We start from the raw sequence: 14,335 nt of genomic DNA, 5'->3' as shown, positions 1-14,335 counted from the left end.
GTTTGCTTAGAACTACTTATGAAATTATTCAATTCTTCTAGTGTCAACATTGCTTTATGTTGCAGATATTGCAGTGGATCAATTACAAAAATTCTGGGCCCATGTGTCATGTCTAGCTGTAAATACATTTGTATCACTGTAAGTCACATCAGCATACACTGATCGTAAAATTCATTGTTTTCTTGTATATGCAGAATGACTGAGAAAAAAGTAAATAGCTGAAGTTTAAAAAAAATAGTTTTTTAAAAAAAGAGAAGCATAACACTAAATTCTTCTTAAAAGTAAATATTTAGACAGTGAAGAATCATAGAATCATAGAATCATAGAATGGCTTGGGTTGAAAAGGACCTCAAAGATCATCGAGTCTCAACCCCCCTGCCAAGTGCAGGGTCGCCAACCACTAGACTAGGCTGCCCAGAGCCACGTCCAGCCTGGCCTTGAATGCCTCCAGGGACAGGGCATCCACAGCCTCCCTGGGCAACCTGTTCCAGTGCGTCACCACCCTCTGTGTGAAAAACTTCCTCCTAATATCTAACCTAAATCTCCCGTCTCAGCTTAAAACCATTCCCCCTTGTCCTATCACTATCCACCCTCACAAACAATCGATCCCCCTCCTGTTTATACTCTCCCTTCAAGTATTGGAAGACCACAATGAGGTCTCCCCGGAGCCTTCTCTTCTCCAAACTAAACAAGCCCAGTTCCCTCAACCTTTCCTCATAGGAGAGGTGCTCCAGCCCTCTGATCATCTTGGTCACCCTCCTCTGCACTCATTCCAAGAGCTCCACGTCCTTCTTGTGCTGGGGGCCCCAGGCCTGGACACAGTACTCCAGATGGGGCCTCACGAGAGCCGAGTAGGTATACTCTGCTTCTGCATCACAGAATAGAACATCGAAAATGTATGTCATAAATACAGGATGTTTTACATGTCATTCCATTTATCTGAAATCCCTCTTAACCAAGAGTTTGAAGATGGACCCCAGTGTAATTTTAGAAATTAAGAATTATAGCTAGAAGCAGTCAGCAGTTTAGGGAAGGGTCAGAGGAACAAACTCTGTAAAAGGGAAAAAGAGAAGAGGGAATTGCTCCATGAGTGCACTACAAATAGCTTTTGAATCAACAGTATGGTAACTATTAGACAGTAGTCTTTTTAATTTTGTTGGATTTTGAAAATCATAAAAATAGATTATGAATAAGCCTGGTGTATAAGCCAAGAGTTATGTTGCAACAGCTGCATTATCCTACCAGTACATACTAACTTTATCAGCTCTATTTACAACTTGCTGCTAATATCTCACAGGTGGTAAGAATGTTTTTGAAATTCTTTCTTTACGAATGAATTCTTCTGCAATATTTTCAGCTTCAGTCTTTTGTTTTCTATACTTACATCTTAAGACAAGAAAATTATATGGAAGCAATTCATTTAACAAAGCAATAAATTGGGTCTAGTTCACATACTGTTTCCTTTATTGTTTCAAGATACATAGTGCTTTCACAGACCTTTGAAAAGTAAGCCTTAATCAAGGCATTTTCTTAGGAATCTTAAATTTATTATAAAACTGTAAGCAGTAGAGCTCTCCTATCAAAAGTGATCCCCAATTCTTCCACTTTTTTATGAAACTTGTCTTAGAAAGGCCAATCCTTGCAGATTTTACAATTGTTCACTTTTAGCAATACTTACAGGTACACTGTTCATGGCTGTCTTATGGAAATGGAACACAGTCAACCTACATCTTAAAAACTTACATAGTTTTCAAATTCAGTGTATAGTCCATTTTCAAAACCAGGCAAAAAGGGCATTGTATCTCCTCTCATCCATTTTTTAATTCTTTCATAAACCTGATTTATGTTTGGTCTGTATCTTTAATGTAAAATAAATGTCTATGGAAACAATTTGCAATGCTAAATAGTAGAACAGAATCAATATTTGGAATGAAAAAAAAGAACTGTGCAGTATTTAATGTGATATATGTTGGAATAAAATCTGTTTTCTTCTTATTAATGTAACCCTTTGGAAAATACAACCATTAACAAAGTTTCTTAAAGCAGAGATTTTTTTTTTTTTTTTTAAGCTGGAACGATTTGGAATTTATTTTAAGTAACATATAATCTGTGCCTCCAATTCTTTTATTTTCCATTATTTAATCATTGAATTTGGATTGTCTTCTATTGGTTTCCTTTATAGATTAAACTAGTACTTGGAGTTTTGTCCTTCAGTACTTCTTATTCACTAAATTAAAATGTCTTTTCTATTTCGAATAATACACTTTAAAGTTGGATTAAAAACAGAATGCAAACTATTTAAAATACATAATTATGACTGGAAAGTTATGAGTAATTTCAAACGTCCCCTAGGTAATAACAGCCCAATGCATGGCCCACAAGAACCTTATTCTACATCTGTGGTTCAATTCTTGTAATACGACAGAGCAGTAAAAGGCTGTTCTTTAGATAAACAACCTCCAATAAGCAGATGTCTCTTTAAAGAACATAATCATTGACAGAGGCTGATTGACCTTGTCAGTGGTTTAATGTTGAAAGACCAAAGTAGGTATTTGATCCTCTTAGAAACAATAATTTCTTGAGGAATAAAAACTTACACAATACTGTTCAGTTTCAGAAATTTTGAAAGCTATTTCTTTTTTACCTTGGACATGTCACCATGATATATGTGACTTCAGACATGGTATATTCTGTACCTACATGAGTCTTGTAGCATTTAATTTCTTCTATGTTCTACCAAACATAGAATCATAGATTCATAGAATCACCAAGGTTGTAAAAGATCTCCAAGATCATCCAGTCCCACCAGCCCCCTCTCACCAATATTTCTCACTAAACCATGTCCCTCATGTCTCGCTCCAATTTACAGGAGGGAGAAGGGGTTCTTTTAATATATGTATACCCGACGGCAAGATTAAGACACAACGGGTCAAATGTTAGCCCGACCAGTTTATTACAAATGCTAGTAGCTTAGGGAGATGGGGAAGGGAAGGTGGGCGATAGAAAAGAGAGAAAAAAGCAAGGAGTCTTTGTAGAAAGCAAGAGAGAGAGTCACCACCAGGGGTCCAGCGTTGTTTGTAGCGCCGACGTTGATCTTCTCAGGTGATGGGTCATCAGGGCTTGTTGTTCGGTTGCCAACCGCTTTGGTTGAACAACACCTCCAGCAGCAGTACGAACTTATTTATAAGTCCAAATTGGTCGAGTCAGCTCTCTTTGGAGTGACAGTTAGTGGTTGAGTCAGCTCTCTCTGGAGTGGCAGCTTCTGGCTTTGGGATCTCAGCAGAAAACCCATCTTCCGGGCCTTGCCAGCAGATAAGAGGGAGCAGGAAGCTGCCCATCCGCATCCTGTTTTTCACAGGATACGATGGTATCATTCCCCAGTCTCACATACCAAGCTGGCGCTACTTGGTCACAGGCTAGATCTTCCGCCAGTAAACACTCCTGAGCACTCTCTTCCTGGGGCAAACAGCCCTGAAGGAAATGCTTTCAAATGTTCACACAGTGATGTTGATTGCCACACGGAGACACCCACCATTTGCCTCCTTGGTAAGTAAGTTAGAGTCTTATCACAAAACATACCTCAGAAAGCAAGCTTTGAGCCAAAAGAAAAGAAGGGTTCAGACACTTCAGTACAACATCTAAACATTTCTTGAACACCTCCAGAGACAATGACTCCATCACCTGCCTGGGCAGCCCATTCCAGTGCTTGAACACTGTTTTGGAGAAGCTTTTCCTCACATCCAACCTGAATCTCCCCTGACACAACTTGAAGCCATTCCCTCTAGTCCTATCTCTAGTTACATGGAAGAAGAGGCCAGTCCCTACCTCACCACAACCTCCCTTCAGGTAGTTGTATATTGCTCAAACATAACATTAAATCTACAAATACTAAGTTCATTCCACTACCTCCATGGACATCGAGCTGTAACTTCATTCTCATATCATTCGTCTCTTAAGACCAGGGAGAATGGTAAGTTCTCTCATCCTGTGAGGTCAACCTACTCTCTTCCATCTCCTGGCAGAGAAAGGATACACTTCGTAATAACTGAAAATCAGCATCAGATGAGAATTTTACAGATGACTGGTTCTCATTTTATGCAGTATTTATGTATATATACGTTACAAACATTTCCTCATAGCCATCATAAACACGTCACAGGTGTTTTTCTATGTACTTCCAATTGAATTAGAGTATCAGGGACATGTGTCTAATTAATACTGTCATATGGTTTGGTTTTTTTTGTTGCTGTTTTTCTTAAGGAATTTTGGAAGAAAAGTGTTTTCTATACATACTCTTCTTTTAATGGAAGAGAGATTTGTTGAGGGTTATGGTTAGTACCTGCAATTCTAGCTCAACCACTGTCAGGGTTCCAACATTCATGAGGAACTGCAAACGGGCGAGGAAACCGTTGAAACAGATCTGTAGCCAGTGATATAATTAACTCTATATAGACTTCTGGAAACTTTTTTTTGTTTGTTTGTTTCCTAAGCACATGGCCAATTTATTTATATATTTATTTATGGAAGAAATTTAGGAATTAGTTGGTCACCCTAAGGTGGCTCTTCCCATTTTATAAGAACACCTTTTCCATCATGTTTTTGTCAAATTAACAAAGCTAGGCCTAACAGAAACCTTTAAAAAACATTTATTGCAAAGCACATCTCTAAGAAGAGAGCAGAAGAACTATGAGACTTTTGGGAAAGTACACAAATGATGAAAAATGATGTTCAGGTGTTTGTTTTAGGAGTGCTGGTGCATATGCTGTTTAGACACAGCCTTGAAAAAGTATAAAATACATCTTAATTGCAAGATTTATCAAAACCAATGTGCCAGTATCTGTGTGCATTGCCAAGGCAAACTTATTCAGTAGCCAAACACACAGTTTACAGTGCACTAACAGACTTGGTCAGAGTCTTTGCTGCAGTTGTTTATGGTAACTGTTACTAAGTTTGGTTAATTGCTGATAAAGTAACCATAATGCAGCAATGTACAGCCAGAAAAAACATGTAAGAACAATTATTCTCAAACAATCCATTGTCCCCTTGTGGCAAACAGAATTATTTACTTCAGTTTAGAGGAACTTACTAAACAACACATCTGCAGTGAGTATAGGGCTACTGAGGGAACTGAATGTATCTTTGTTTCCTTTAGAATATACTGATGGTTTTAATTTTCCAGCACACAGCTACTCATTTTCTTCCCTCTGTATTCTTGTTTGGGAGCACCCAGTGAATAAGGTTCTGTCTAGAATTTTATTTCTCCAGGCAGGCCTTCTATCCTTAGTGTTGTCTATACTCTGATTTTTCAGTGGATAATATCAAGTACCTCCTTGAGGAAATTAGACAATGTAAGTAGTCAACTGAACCTCAGTTCCAGAAACCTCAGAGCCTTTTGAAGGCTTCTTTGATCATATACTTAGCCTTTGCTCCTCATTAAAGAAGCTAGAGATGCCAGGGTCAGCGTTGCATGTTGTCTCAGAGAAATTCATTCTTTTAATCTAGTTGTCTAAGGTTTGTGAAATAGTTTAAAAAGATCTAGTACAAAGTCAGTATGAGAGAGTCTCCTAATAGAAGTCTTCATGAATTATGATGAAAATAAGCTTTTTCGCATTCTCTGTGGAGAAAATTATATACCATCTACAAAGCTAAAGGTTCTGTACAAGGAAGCCTGACTTCTCCATGTCCACCTAACCTAGTAGATGATGGTCTTACCAATCACCCAGATGGGAAAAGAGAAATAATTTTAACCATAGACACGAAGTTTCTGTGACGTTGTCTTCAAGACAGCTGATTGTAGGCTAAGACAGGAACAGGTCTGATCAGATAAACGAATTGTGCAGCCTCAGGAGAGATCAGTTGTTGGAAGAATAAAAGCCCCTTAAATTCTTGGGTAGTTGCATAATTTTTAGAAATTGGTAGGCGAAGATTGTGGAGGGGCATGGAGAATTAATCTGTTCTACGCTACTTCGTAAGAGTGCAGAATAGTAGCAAATTGCCTCATATTCATATTGGGTAAACAATTTTTGAAGACTTTGTTTACTTTGAAAAAATTACAGCTTGCTAAATTGATGACTGATATAATCAATGAAAAAAAATCTTCATCCATAAGTGCGTAACAGTTGAAGTACAAGTTTTTTGACTCTCCAGTCTTGTGTTCGCTATCTGTTAAAAGTAAGACTGTCCGTGAAAACCCATATGTACCAGGTACATGCGTAACATCACTGAAAAGAACTTTAATGGGTGATTACAGTTATTAATGGGCATAAATGTCTACTAAGTTGCAGAAAGAACTGAATTTGTGCTACATGAAACATCAGAATGAGTTTTTCAGTTCTTCACACAACTGGCTTACTTACTGGCTTTGTCTTGCATTATTTCCCTTTTTAAAGAATCTTTTATTTGTCACTTCTGATGTTACAGTTTCCAGACTGCATTCAAATACCATTTGCGCTTTTAAATCTACTGCCTGTAGACAGACTGAAAGAGAGAGCACAACAGGAAAAACAATCCATTCTGTCACCAGAAAACCTTCCCAAAATTGTGAGACACAGCAGAAGTCTTGCTGAAAATAAAGGTGCTCTGCTTGAAACATAACCACAATTTCTCCTAAGGGCTTCAATTTCTACTGTTTTTTTTTTCTTTATGGTAGTTATCTTCACCACACCTTCAGTCACCACTTACATTACATTAATTCAATTTTCTTCCAATGGATTTGTACCAAACCAACTGGGCAAAAACATGGAAATAGGAATATGGGATTCATTCCAGTGCACTCTGTTAAGTTTCTTAATCACTATAATTATTTTTGTCCTGTTGACTCCTCCTTCCTGCTCCAGCCAGTCAAGACATTATTTGACCTGCATTAGCAGGCTAGTAGGCATTTTCTTTCACATACTGCAACCAAGAATGGCAAACAATATGCATAGTTGTAGGTTGACTGTTATCAATATAGAGAGGTAGCTACCTTTAACTTACCTTGAATGTGAAGATTGTGAGTGAATTTCTCACTAAATGGAAGTTTAGGTTTGGGAATGTCAGACCTCAGCAGTCCAAAGATATCTGAATTTTCTTCTTGTGGTGAAGTTGATCTGAATCTTCCTAGATTCAAAAAATAACAGTATTTAACAATACATTCAGAAGACATCAAGAAGTACATATGTTAAGATCTTAAACTGGCCTACAAAAACAAGACTTAGTCTCAGCATTTTTAAGTGCCATCTTTGGAAAACTGAGGACCAAAATGATTGATGAAAGTTACCTGAACTTATCCATGCTATAAAACTTGAATAGAAATCAGTACAGGTAGGATCTTAAGAAAAACACCTACACAAACACTGTCCACACAGGACAACTGAACTCATGTGTTTGTGTTAGGTGTCACCATCTGCATGCTAATGTACTTTGCACTCTCAAGATGAATTCTTAGCTTAGACTTGGCACTGAGTTAGTCCCAGCTACATGGCTATTAAATGGCTCAGGATATGGCAGAGCAAGCTTGCACTGGCTTGCAAAAATCTTGTGAGCCTGTGTAGCAATCAGAAAGATCAACACTGTGGAAAAGGTGTCACAAAAGAGGTGGAAGGACCAGCACAATAGAAAGATACTACAAAGGAAGGGAAGTAGATTGCTCACCTGTAGCTGAAGATTCTGGATTCACAGAGAAAAGCTTCTACTAAGGAGGGATCTCTAGAAAGAGATCCATCCTCAGTGGCAGTCAGCCCTTAAATGAGGCCTAAGAGAGATGGAGCCAGGCTGTGCTTGTCAAGGCTGCCTTCACCTGTGTTTCCAGGGCTGACTGGGTCTTTCCTCCAGGTGCTTGATCAGTGGTTCAGGCCGTGACTCAGCAGTTCCCATACAGCATGCCCTACAAATTAGCTTGATATATAGTGAGCATGTTACATCTGAAAATTGAGCAGGGCTATTCATGAAATGTCTATTTCCTGTCAGCCTACTCTCCAGTGCAGAAGCTGATAGGAGGTAGAAATTTCTCCTCTCTAGGCAAGTGGATAACTAAAGCATAGATATCTGTATTACTTAGGAAGAGAGAGTGTGAAGTACTTGTGCTTGCACATCAAAGAAGGGTTATTTTTATTTCTGATGCCAAACCTGCCTCTCAGTATAAGATCTCACCAAAGGAGACTTGACTCCAGTAGATGACAAGAGACTAGCAGCATACTCTAGCAAGATTCTGAAGGTGGGGTACAGTGTTCTCTGGTGACTGAGCTCCACAGGTTTTTATTTCTAACGCTCCACAAATTAAGGGGTCTCTCTTTAATCCTAGCTTCATTGGTGTACAAGGAAACTCTGGACTGCATTTCATCAAGCAGCTCTGAACCAAACACAAACTCTCACTTATTACAATCTCATTTGTTGCTCCATTAAACTTTCTCTCTAGGGACTTCTCTTCCTTAAAGCTTGTCCACTCACATGGCTTGAGTTAAGAAGAGATACACAGCCTCACTGACTTTTCTGAATGAGCTTTGTTGTAAGGCAGTTTGTGTGACTGAGACAGTCAGTGTCAGACCTTTACTGAAAAAGCATTGTGAAAAATATTTCATTCTGTACAAGATTTTATACATTTTAAGGTTTTTGGGGAGCCCTGTTGTAGTATTTTGCTCTTTTCTGAGGATATGAGAGTTCAGGCAGAGAGAGTTATGTACTACAAAAATGATAAATGTAGAGAGGCTCTTAGCTGACTTACGCCACTGATACTGCAGTCTAAAACCTAAATGGACCTAAAGGTTAGGACAAAAGCCTGAATCCTTTTCTTTGCAGACTATCCACTACTAACTTTGGGATCTAATTTTAACTGGTATGGAAATGTGAGGCACTTGGTCCTGGTCTGGGACTGCAGAATTTCAGCCTGAAGTCTTGTGACTGCAAAACAGATCAGATTTTCAGCCATGGATTGGATGTCTAAAATGAAATAAAATCATTAAAAACATTGTCTAGGGAAATAAATCTTTTTATTTCATTCAGAGCTTCAACTCGGGATCATGAAAGCTGACAGCCTTACTTTCTTTTTGGATTTTTGTAGTTCGGAGACCTTTCTGCTGTATGAACTATTTGCTTTAAAATGTACTGTCTGCAAGATGGAATATTGCAGATATTCTCTAACCCCCATGCTCAGAAGAAACTATGTAAGTGACACCAGGTTTCCTCTCCTATACTGGATGGAATTAAGTTGTAGTACAGTGTGACACTGTAGATTCATTCCAGTGTATTTTTCTACTGTTGTTTAAAGTCATTTTCATGGGAAGGATTTTTGTTTTAAACTTCTCATGCAAAACAAGGCATGACGTCTAACAAATGGAACAGACTTTCTGACTGTTATTTTATTTATTGCTTGTCTAACAGTGAATTTGATTTACTTTGAGTAACAAAAATAGCAGTTTTCTACCCTAGAGACAATTAGTTTTACGCTTTGGAAAATTTGGTGCATTTTTACAACATCTGAATCTACTTCCCAGTAACAGATTCAAATGTCACATAGTTAAAAGTTCCCACATAAAAGAGAAAAACTGTAAATATCAAGTTCATTTCTGTCACTGCTCTTATCTATATTAGCATTCCGGAATACTTCTCAAACTTAAGCATCTACTAGGAATAGCTTTCTCTTTTTTCCCATTTCTTGCTAAAAGCAGCAATCTGTATAATTCAACTATATTTTTTCAACAATATACATTAAAAAAAAAGAAAAAAATCACTGAAGTGTTCATTGATTTTACAACTGGCCTTCTTCACTGATTTGAATTGGGAAAGCAAAATGTAATTTCTTGCACTTGTCCCATGTAGATATTATTTTTCATTTTATTTCTTGGTGTTATAAATTTAAATAATGTTAATGATCTGAATGAAACCTGCCAGGAACCTGCCTGAATGAATGGCAGCCAGGAACTCCACAGCAGCGGGGTAGGAACTAGATGATCTTTAATGTCCTTTTCAGCCCAAACCCTTCTATGATTCTATGAACCTGTCTCTAGTAAACAAACTTCTTAGATATCTCTGTGACCCTTATTAATGTAGCAGGATTTATGTAAAGTCTAGCACAGCCTGATTTTTGAGGATTCCTTCCATAAATTCTTTTTCCATGTTCAGTTCATATCATAAACATTTTCTGCTTTCAGACAGCATGCAATATAATGGTATGACAACTTAAAGATCACCTTCAGCTAAATCACAAGGAGTAGTAAACAAACTAACCACTACTTAGGAAGTCAAAACTTGTCTTCTTCCGACCTGTGGTGACAAACAAACTAATTCCCCTCTTTTACTCCTCTGTCCTATCATGCTTTGTAGTATTGCTTATCTGTCAAAAGCTATGTAGAGGATCTTGAACCTAGGTCGTTCTGCCAGACACCATATCTGAAAAATATAATTCAGCTAAGCAGAAAGTGTTGCTGCAACATAAAAGAAAACAGTCCTTAAAAAACTCATCAGCTTATCTCTCGCAGTGAAATTCTCTCTTTTGAAAACAACTTGAATTTTCAAAGCCCCTCACTGTTGTCCTGACAGGAATTGTTCTACCCATAGAGAAAAGTTTCACAAAATGTCCTTAAAACTGATGGCTTCTAAAACACTGTGTAATAGCATACTATGTGTTGTATGATATTTAACGTTAAGGATTTGAATTAAAAACCTTTGGCAGGAGTTCATTTGATTTTTTGTAGCTTGATTCTTATGACTAAATCTTCCCATTTAATTTAGCTTTAGTATTCAAATGTTTAATTTTTACATATCTCTAGATGGTTCCTGTTATGCCAGCAGGATTTGTGTAATGGCACATGATACAGAGATTATGATATTACAGAGATTCACACTAAATTTTCTAATTAATTTTGACAGTCATATACTGGTGCAGTTTTTAAAAATGCTAAATTTGCTGGACAAATTCTCTAGGAATTAAAGAATTATCACAGGTTTCTGTTCAAAGCCTCAAAAAAAAAAAGAAATTAAGCAACAAAAAGTGAATCACCTTTCAATACTGATTAGAATTCAGGCTGTTTTCTCAGAGATGACTGCTTTGTTGGTATATTGTCAGTCAGAAAGTTATCTTTGGATTCATAAATTGAAATCTGAAACCATGAATTTTATGAAATGGTTTTTTGCACTCACAGTATTTTGTAATACAGAATTCCACAGTAGCATGAACTGAGAGTTCAAATGTATGTAACTAAATCCCCATACTCAGTGTCTTATTTGCCATCTTTTCCTAATCCAACTGTATTTTATATGCAAGCTTTTGTAGAAAGCAAATGTTGAATCCATTTTTTTCATTTTCTCTTACCTCATTATTCTGACTGTAACTGCACTTGCAATACATCTTTATCAGTAAGCTTTTTTTCTTTGAAAAGTATGGAGAGCAAATACTATAATAAAAAGATATTTAAAACTTCTGATTTTGTTGTTGCTGTTATTCTCTGATCATTGTCTATCATGTAATTACAAGCATTACAAATGCATGCTGCAACAGAATTTTGATTATTTGTAATGACTTCAAGTACACTTGGTTGGTTGTGGTAAAATTCTGTTAGCTAGAAACGAGTGTTTGTGAGCAGTGAATGAGGTTTATTTTTTATTCTGGTGATACTCAACGATTTTAATTTTTTCATTTTTCAAGGAAATGCAAGGAGAAGATTCTCTATATGACACATTTCATAAGGGACGTAATTTCTACATCCTTCACACTAGTTCCTCAATTTGAGTAGTGCTGGAAGAAAGTCTAACAGACCACACTCTTTATTGGCTTTCAGATTATGCATTATTCACTTGGCATCACCATTTTAAGGGAGCCCAAAATCACAGACTCACATTGGTGAGATTAGAAGGGATGTCCATTGATAGTTCTTTTTTTCTGAACAAGATGAAGAAGTAGACAATAAGATTTCTGCAAGATCTCAACTGGCTTTTAAACATTATTACATGAACAATTCCCATTTATGTTCTTTCTGTGATAATGGACACCTCAGATATGTCCTTGAGCTAATTTTTCAACAAGACCGCATCTACGGTTTCAATAAAGGCTTCACAGTTCGTGCTTAACTGCAACCCTGGCTAAGTACCTAAGAGTCTGCTACGTTGTTAATGCTTCAACCAGAACCTAGAGGTGAAATTAATGTTAATTTGGGTTTGCAAGTCTACATGCATGACAACAAGATATTTGTATGCAGAGTAGACATGCTTATGGCTTTCACTTAATTATGGGTGAGTCAGCAGAGAACCCAGAGAATAAGCAATGATCAGGTGAAGTAAAGAAGATGTTTCTATTTTATTATAGAATTACTTAAGTTTTTTTTCAGTGCTTTTTGTGTTGCTCCCTAAATATTTTACATCTACTATTGGTGGAAAGTTGAATTATGAGGCAATCTATTGATCCCTCTTGCAAAGGGTGCTCCAAAAGTAATGCCTTCTATTTCATAATGTTGGCCCACAACATCAAAGGTGGATGTTCATGGTGTGGCAGTGGAAGCTGAACCTTCCCACCAGTATTCCATTACATTTGCTGCCGTGTGACAGGTGGCAGCAGAGGGGCAGCCTGACAAAGTGGCATCTGACTTGAAAGTGTGTATGAAGCAAAAGTGTGGAATTTACTTCCTTCATCAAAATAATATAATTGTCCAAGCTAATCTATCAGGAAGGCTCTTGACAGAAAACAATAAACAAACAAAAGCCCTATGAAATTTTCTACTTGATCTTCTTTGCAGTGTTAGGTTTGGGCACAGCAGAAACTGTCTTAGCAAACAGTTCTTTTCAGAAGCTTGGATAAAAGTAACTTGCAAGTAGTTAAATTTATTTATTGATGACAATAACATTGAATTAATATGGCAGTAGAACCTAGTGTTTTGTATGGACTAACTGAATCAGTTTTGAATCTTCCTTGTTGAAAGCCTAATACTTTTCTGGTGTTGGTCACACATAGGAAAGCTGTGGTGGCTATTTTTTATAAAATCTAAAACATGAGGAGCAAGCATGCCCCAATAAAGTTAGAGGAGGAGAAAGACTACGTTTTTTTTTCTTGTGCTGTGTTTGTTTAACAAAGCTGCTGCTAAATGATTGAGTCTTCAAAGGGGACCAAATCCTGACTGCTAAGTGCTGATATCCTAATGGTCCTTAGCTGCCTAGTTGTGGAGTCTGTTGCTCTTTTCACACATGTTCTATCAGAAAGTGACAGCTATAAATTACAGCAGAGCTCCACCGCCCCCCCCCCCCCCCAAAAAAAAAAAAAGATAGCTGGCCAGTGTCTGCAGCTGTATTTATCCTCCTGGTGGGAATGCATGTGGGGTCATAGAAACATGTAACCATAATTAGTAATTTCTGAATCATGGTGGGAAGAGCACCATCCAAGAAGAGATTGTCAAAGGAGCTACCAGGTAGTAGCAGATGGTTGTGCTGTGCATCGTTTTAGTTTCAAAAAGTTGAACTGTTTCACACGTTCCAAATTAGATACATACCCCCCATACAGTCCTTGTATTGTCCAGTAAAAATTGAGTGATCACACCATCTGGCTGTGTTTTTATCACAAAACACAAGGTTATAACATTGTAATCTGTAATGACTGATTCTGTTTTGATGTTTTTGCCTTTAATAGATCAGCTCACAGAACAAAATACTGGACAGCAGTAATAAAGATACCAGAACTGAGTCTGCTGTGGAACCATATCCACAGCAATTTAACTCATGCAGACTTCTTTACAAACAATAATGCACTGGTTATTGCCAAAATCCATTGTAGCAAGACCATAATTTAGTAGGGAAATTCTAGCAAACCAGCAGTTAGTCATCACCATTGCTTATTGACACTTGAATAATTGCCATGCCATATAACAACCTGATACTAAAACTAACTGTTATTTTTCGTAGCTGGGGTGGGAGTTAGGGGAAGACTCATAATATTCCTCACTTGCAAATCCAGCTGCCTAGAACTGAAATGAAATGAAATGATGTAATGGACTTTGTCCTTAAATTTTCAATATTTTGGCTATAGAATTAATGGCCTACCTGGTTTTTGAACACATGCATGTTCCAAAATACATGGTTTAAAGAACAGAAACTGTCTTTACTCAAATATATAACTTGATATGAGTTCAGTTCCAAGAGTGAGCTACCACATCTGCTAATCTCTGCCTCACACAGCAACTCCAACCCTGTGAGTATCTCTCCACAGGGCTGGACGTTCCAGGCATGACATCATTGGAAACAGTGCCAGATTAAATTACACATGGGCAGATGGATAACATAGTATTCAGCATATTCTCAACATGAGCAAAGTCTTTGCTTTTTGCATCTGTAGATTCAAACTGCATTTTCAACTAAATTTGCAAGCAGCTATTCTAAC

The 14,335-nt window shown here is 37.4% G+C and overlaps 1 long non-coding RNA gene across 1 annotated transcript in view; it reads right to left on the bottom strand.

Annotated features, from left to right (window-relative positions):
• Positions 1 to 7,860, bottom strand: part of LOC110402108 — a 31,324-nt gene extending 23,464 nt beyond the window's left edge. Inside the window, exons 1-2 of the long non-coding RNA XR_002440910.1 lie at positions 7,633 to 7,860; positions 6,976 to 7,098 (exon numbers count right to left, since the gene is read on the bottom strand). This is a non-coding gene — a long non-coding RNA (uncharacterized LOC110402108). The remainder of the gene's footprint in view (positions 1 to 6,975; positions 7,099 to 7,632) is intronic.

This window comes from Numida meleagris, chromosome 1 (genome assembly GCF_002078875.1).
Source record: "Numida meleagris isolate 19003 breed g44 Domestic line chromosome 1, NumMel1.0, whole genome shotgun sequence".
Taxonomy (NCBI): domain Eukaryota; kingdom Metazoa; phylum Chordata; class Aves; order Galliformes; family Numididae; genus Numida; species Numida meleagris.
Note: the sequence above shows the minus strand (reverse complement) of the source record. Positions and strands in the feature narration are given on the sequence as shown.